This window comes from Benincasa hispida, unplaced genomic scaffold (genome assembly GCF_027475165.1).
Source record: "Benincasa hispida cultivar pf3 unplaced genomic scaffold, pf3_genome.v1.1 HicScf912, whole genome shotgun sequence".
NCBI classification, from domain to species: Eukaryota; Viridiplantae; Streptophyta; class Magnoliopsida; order Cucurbitales; family Cucurbitaceae; genus Benincasa; species Benincasa hispida.
In genome coordinates this window covers 55,001-62,500 of record NW_028327056.1, presented here as the reverse complement: position 1 = coordinate 62,500, position 7,500 = coordinate 55,001, and the positions used below count along the sequence as shown (strand labels likewise).

Genomic DNA, 7,500 nt, shown 5'->3' with positions numbered 1-7,500 from the left:
TTTTTCTCGAGTTAAGCAAAAGAGGTTAATTATATAAGTTTCAAACTTCAATTTTGCTGAATAATTAAATAAGTTTTATCTTTTCTCCCACCTTCAGAAGAATAAAGCATAGGCATTCCACTATCGTTACAATTTTCTGAAAGATAACTATCTCGGTTTCATCTAGAAATTTATATAGAATCCTTGAAAAAGACTTTCCTTCATAAGAAAGAAAAGACTTACTGTCTTTGGGATCTGATGCTACACCGCTGCTCAATATCTTAGGGGATCCACCCTATTACATAAGTGGATTCCTTCATTTTGATCTTATATCATGATATAAGTAAGCAGTTTTTATTGTATCGGCCAAAAACCTGACTAATTGATCTTTACGGTGCTTCTTCTATCAATTAGATCCTTTATCCATAGAATAAAGTATCTAGGCATACCTATTTCTTCATATTTCTACTTCTATGAAGTTTCTTTCTTTGCTACAGCTGATACAAATCGTTAGTTTGAACAATACATATGTAGAAAGCCTATTTTAGTATTTATTAGCGAATTTGCTCTTTTTTTTCTTTCTATAGTGGAGATAGTCGCACGTAATGACAGATCACAGCCATATTATTAAAAGCTTGTGGTAAGAACGGGTTTCGTTCTAGTGCCCGAAAATAATATTCCAAAGCTTTCGTATGTTCTCCGTTCCTTGTGTGGATAAGACCTATGTTATAGAGTATATAACTTCGATCATAGGGATCGATTTCTAGTCGCATAGCTTCATAATAATTCTGTAGAGCTTCCGCATAATTTCCTTCGGATTGAGCCGACATCCGTTACGGTCGTTCGTTATTCCATTCAAAGAATCTCCGTTCCAGAACCGTACGTGAGATTTTCATCTCATACGGCTCCCCCTTTCTGTGATGCGCATAATGAGATGAGAATAATACATGAAATCAAAAAAGATTGAAATACTCTCATTATGAACTCATGGGACTAGCGTTTTTACAAAAAATCTCTAGCCAACCTTCCTGTAAAAGATCTTTTCTTAACATCAAGCATGGTGTTACTAGATAAAAAAAAAATGGTAACTCTAACAATTTCTTTGTCCTCAACGCCTCTAAATTTCCAGGAATTAGTCACTTCAACAGTCTTCGATGGTTATACAGGTATCCAAAATACAAACGAGATGGATGTTTGTTGTCCCAACCATTTTTCTAAGTTCCGATCCCGCTAAGGAAAAGGGATAATTTATAACAAAGTTTTCGTGTTGTTGATTCCTAGGTGTAGTGCTTCTTCCCCTCTGCTACCTATTTTTACTAGTGAATATTTTGACTAGTGGAGTAGGGTTGACTTAATCCATAGGTTACACCTTTCGCTTAATACTAGAATCGACAATTAAAGCATCTGAGGTTACATTAATCGGGGATACACGACAGAAGGAATTTTTTGATTTTCAAATTGCACCTCCAAGAAGCGTAGATTTATTTCAATTATTGTTTTCTTTCTATCCCGAATATTGTGTCTTTCTACTAAGACGGAGAGCGGTAAAGAAAATTGAAAAAAAAAAAATCAAATCGCACCATCTCTGTAATAGGTGAATGCCTCTTTTTCCCCGGAAGTTGTCGGAATTATTCGTAATAAGATATTGGCTACAATTGAAAAGGTCTTATCGATAAAATTTCCATTTATCCCACCAGATCTAGGCATCGGTAACAACCCCATTCTATAATTTCTTTTAATTACCTCTCGTGAGAAAATGATCCCACAAACAAAGGAATTGCATAGTACGAAATAACATAAAATAAAAACGGATTCATTAAAATAAAAAATCCCACTCGATATTCAAATTGTTTCTTTTTGAGTTCACAGGAATCAATAAAACAGAAGAAATATTTCAATCCGGTTAAATTTCATCCAAATGTAGTAGGATCAGAATGAAGAGAACTATTCTGATTTCAGCGAAGTTGAAGAAAAAAATCATTTTATTTATCTTACAGATTGGGGTAATTCTAGAAGTTTTTTGATTGAATTATGATACAAAGAGCAAAAAGAATCGAATAATTATTCTATGATTCATAAATTTTGACTAGATCTATGTATGGGATAAACAGTTGTTGGTGAAAAATTGAAAACTGTAAAAGTCGAATTTTGATAAAAAAAGGAATCATAGTTTAAAAAACTAAATAGAATCATGAGCTAAAAGTATCCATTAAACATAGTTAAAAAAAAAATTATTTTTATAGTTAGAATTGGTTGGACGTGCCTATCAAAAATAAATTGAATATGAATGACTCACTATTAACTCGGTTTCTGGGCCATAATCATTCTGTAGGAGAGATGGCCGAGTGGTTGAAGGCGTAGCATTGGAACTGCTATGTAGGCTTTTGTTTACCGAGGGTTCGAATCCCTCTCTTTCCGTACTAATTCAACAATGTTACTGACCACAATGTATCAAATCAAATAACAATGGATACTATTATTCCAACGGTTAGACCTTTCTTGGATATAGATTCTCTATTTCGAATTTTTCATTTTTGTGGTACGGAAACGAAAAGACTGGAAAGAATGGACAAGAGATGAAAATCCCCCTCCCGCTCAATGATACATGAATGATAGAAAAATTTCCGGATCAAAACGTTACTTTACTTTCCTTCGGTCTCTTTACTTAGACTTCGGCGAAGGGGAGGACGAAATTGTCCGAACCCTTGTTTTTTAGTTAGGTTTAAGTCTGACGAGAATAATATTCTACAACGAGCAATTCATTTATTTTCAAACTGACCCATTTACTATCTATTATTTGATTGACTAATCCTTTATATTGCAATGGCTGAAGAGTCAAATGTTTTGGCAATTCCTGAGGGGGGGATGAATCAAGATAATTTTGCATCAGTGCTCTCGATTTTTTTTCATCCTTTGCTGTAATAATATCTCGGGGTTTGCACCGATAACTTGGTATATCCACTATAGAACCATTAACTAAAATATGTCTATGATTAACTAATTGTCGGGCTTGAGGAATAGTCGAAGCCATACCCAATCGAAAAAGGATGTTATCCAAACGCATTTCAAGTAATTGTAGTAAAACTTGACCCGTTGATCCTTTGGCTTTTCCGGCGATACGAACGTATTTAAGTAATTGTCGTTCTGTAAGACCATAATGAAAACGCAATTTTTGTTTTTCTTCTAAACGAATACGATATTGAGATTTTTTACCGGAACGCGATTGGTTTTTAAGATCGTTTCCGGTTTTGGGCCTTTTACTAGTTAGTCCCGGTAAAGCCCCCAGACGGCGTATTTTTTTGAAACGAGGCCCTCTGTAACGCGACATAAAGACTCCTTATTTTTATTTTATTTAAATTTCATAAACCTAAATTAAAACTAAACTAAATGATAAATATGATAAATGAAGCGAAATCCAGTAAAGTAAAGTATTGTACTACAAAACAAAGAATAATTAGATGACTTGGATCAATATCCGGATCCTATTGTATATGTAAATGATATAAAAAAGTAAGAGTTCCTTTCTTGATTCTTGATTTGTTCTACAGAAATAGAACCTCTCCTTTCGTTTTAGTCATAAAGGGAAGTTCCTACGACATGATAGATCGGTGACCTTTGAAAAAAGGGTAAGAAGTCGTTTCTCTATTTATTTGATTTTTGACATAATTGATAAATCAAATAAATAGAGAAAAGCCGGCTATCGGAATCGAACCGATGACCATCGCATTACAAATGCGATGCTCTAACCTCTGAGCTAAGCGGGCTCACATAACAGAAATGTTACATGCATAGTAATTTACTAAATTACTGGGATCTTAGCTATTCCTAATTAATATGAATATAGAATCGAATTTCATTTCAAATAAATATTAATAATTATGTTCTATTATAGAACATAATAATTAATATAACGATTAATAGAATATAGCGATAGAAAATTTTGATCTATTTATCAAATGGATGTGTATCAATAATTAATGTGTTAATCTCAATTAGATAGTAAATTTTTGTTTTTGAATTCAAATGACATTTAAAATTCTTATTATTTTTCTGATTTTTGGTTATTTTGATTTTAGGTTTTTTAGTTATTTACTCTTTTCTTGATTTTTTTTTTTTACTATGCTATTTGAATGTCTGTCTATTTAAATGAAATGAAAATATTACAATATTTCATTACATAATTTTGATTTTCTCTTTTTATATTATATTTATTTTCTATTCATATTGAAATTTCTTATATTTATTTTATATTTATATAATATAATTTTATATTTATATAATATACTGGGTTATAGAATAATTGGTTAATGGCTATTCTATTAATATTATAATTCTATACTATATTAAATAATTTATCGAATAATAAAGTGATTTTTAGTTATGTTATAGAGGATCTGCCCTAAGGGTAGGGTAAGAATAAATCAAAAAAAAATGAAAAGGTGCAATCCAAACCAACTAAATGCAATTGAGATGATAATGAAGCATTTCTCTGTTTTCATTCTGAAAGGTGGAAGCTAAGACGAAAAAAAGAATCGACCGTTTAAGTATTCAAAATTTGACTAAGAAAAAAATCGAAAGAGGGGCAAATATATATGTCTATATATCTATCTATATTGAATTATATTGAATTGCAGATACAGAAATGATAGAATCATTTTGGATCGGACCAAATACGGGTCTCCGATAGAGAGAGATGAAAGAAGATACACAAGAAATCCAATAGGAGGAAACACTTTTCAATAGAGGAATCGGTATTCTAATGACTTCAGTGGTTCCAGTATAATACAAATGAAAGAAAACGGGGAAGGACATCATAATGCGATACTAATCTTAAAAGAGGGGGATATGGCGAAATCGGTAGACGCTACGGACTTAATTAGATTGAGCCTTGGTATGGAAACCTACTAAGTGATAACTTTCAAATTCAGAGAAACCCTGGAATGAAAAATGGGCAATCCTGAGCCAAATCCTTTTTCCGAAAACAAAAAAAAGGGTAGGTGCAGAGACTCAATGGAAGCTGTTCTAACAAATGGAGTTGACTACGTTGCGTTAGTAAAGGAATGAATCCTTCCATCGAAACTCCAGAAAAGATGAAAGATAAACGTATTACGTACTGAAATACTATATTGATTAATGACAACTCGAATCTCTCTTTTTTGATATTTATATATAAATATCAAAAATGATATATCAAAATGAACGAATTGTTATGAATCGATTCCAATATCTCCAAGTTGAAAAAAGAATCGAATATTCATTGATCAAATCATTTACTCCATCATACATAGTCTGATAGATCTTTTGAAGAACTGATTAATCAGATGCGAATAGAATAAAGATAGAGTCCCATTCTACATGTCAATACCGACAAAAATGAAATTTATAGTAAGAGGAAAATCCGTCGACTTTAAAAATCGTGAGGGTTCAAGTCCCTCTATCCCCAAAACCCTAAAAAGGCCCGTTGGCCTCTTTCATTTTAATTATTTATCCTTTCATTAGCAATTCACAATTCGTTATGTTAATCATTCATTCGACTCTTTCACAAGCGTATTTGAGCGGAAATTTGATTTCTTATCACAAGGCTTGTGGTATGTATTCTATATGATACACGTACAAACGAACATCCTTGCGCAAGTAATCCCCCTTGTGAAATTTGAATGATTAACAATACTGTCTACTGTACTGAAACTTCCAAAGTCTTATCCAAGCCCTGAAATTTCGTGGATCTTCAAAAAGAAGACTTTGGAATACCTTTTTTCTGATTTACAATTGACATAGACCAAAGTCATCTATTAAAATAAGGATAATGTGTCGGAAATGGCCGGGATAGCTCAGTTGGTAGAGCAGAGGACTGAAAATCCTCGTGTCACCAGTTCAAATCTGGTTCTTGGCACATCATGATGTCGGGAAATCTACCCTTTAACTAAAAACTAAACTATATATATTTTTGACTCTATTTATAGATGAGTAAAATAGACAAGTAAAGATAAAGAGGATATTTATATAAATATGTAAAGGATATATATAGATATGTAAAAGAAAAGAATTTTATTTTGTTTCCTCTTCTTTTTTATTTGTTCATACTCTGTCTCCTCGCGTTCAATTAATACTTTATACATATTTGAAAGGTTCAATTAGTTCCTTATAAGACCCAAAAGTCTAGTCTCGGGGAGTTGAAAGGCGGGAATGGCCAAGATTCATCTCAGATACAGTACAAATAGAATCCGATTCTCTTTTCATATTATATTTCTTCATTTCCCCCTATGTGACTTTTTAAAACACATCTAAGTCATATGCGTGATACATAGTTCATAATGCAGAACGCATTTAGTTCATCCTATTAGCTCGGCTCATCCAAAATAAGTATGTTAAAAATTTGATAATCTCACCAAATCTCTAATTGTCTTTTTTTTTTATATTTCAAATCAATAATAATAAGATGAATGAGACTTCAATTACTATGCTATATCTAGAATAGAACGTACAAATGTATTTGAATATCTTGAGTTGTCGAAGTGAAGATTAGTTTCGTATTATTTAATGAGCATCTTGTATTTCATAAAAATTGGGGGCAATATAATCCTTACGTAAGGGCCATCCTACCCAACTTTCAGGCATTAAAATACGCTTTAGACGTGGATGATTATCATAAGAAATTCCCAACATATCATAAGATTCCCTTTCGGGAAAATCCGCACTTTTCCAAACCCAGAAAACAGACGGAATTCTAGGATTTATCCTTGCGGCAAATACTTTTATGCATACCTCTTCCGGTTGATCTATACCATACTCGATTCTCGTAAGATGATACACACTAGCTAACAGTCCGCCTGGTGCTACATCATAAGCACATTGGGAACGTAGATAATTGTAACCATATACATATAAAATGACTGCAATGGAATGCCATTCCTCGGGCTTTATTTGTAAAGTCTCTATTCCTTGGTAATCGAAACCCAAAGATCTATGAACCAGTCCATGTTTGACTAGCCAAGAAGACAAATGACCCTGCATCTTTTTTATCTCCCCCCCCCCATTTTTTGATTTTTATTTGTATAAGTATTTCCCATTTACAATGAAAAATTTATGAAGATTCACTCGTTCTTTGTTATTCTGTACAAAAGTATACTGCCTAATTTACTAATTCGTAGGAAGAGACTGCACTTTTGTATTTGAAAAAAGTTTCAGGAGGGATGATCTCTGAAGTAGATGATGGTTGATAGAGTAATCCTTGATCGTAATTTCCAGTATGAGTACTTGGGCCAACATGAAATTTGTGGTTGGTCGTAAAACACCGATTCTCCTCTTGAGACTTAATTCGATCTTCATAGATTTCTCGAGATATTTTCTTACGAAGTTTTGTTATAGCATCTATAACAGCCTCGGGTTTAGGTGGACAACCCGGCAAATACACATCGACAGGAATTAACTTATCGACTCCCCGAACAGTACTGTAAGAATCGGTACTGAACATCCCTCCTGTAATTGTACATGCTCCCATAGCAATAACATATTTTGGTT

At 32.9% G+C, this 7,500-nt stretch overlaps 3 non-coding genes across 3 annotated transcripts; 2 read left to right on the top strand and 1 right to left on the bottom strand.

Annotated features, from left to right (window-relative positions):
• The first annotated feature begins 2,310 nt into the window (after positions 1–2,310).
• Positions 2,311–2,397, top strand: TRNAS-GGA (transfer RNA serine (anticodon GGA)). The gene has a single exon. It is a non-coding gene; the product is annotated as a tRNA-Ser (tRNA).
• Positions 2,398–3,670: 1,273 nt separating this feature from the next.
• On the bottom strand, positions 3,671–3,743 carry TRNAT-UGU (transfer RNA threonine (anticodon UGU)). The gene has a single exon. It is a non-coding gene; the product is annotated as a tRNA-Thr (tRNA).
• A 2,056-nt stretch (positions 3,744–5,799) lies between these two features.
• TRNAF-GAA (transfer RNA phenylalanine (anticodon GAA)) lies at positions 5,800–5,872 on the top strand. The gene has a single exon. It is a non-coding gene; the product is annotated as a tRNA-Phe (tRNA).
• Positions 5,873–7,500: the final 1,628 nt, after the last annotated feature.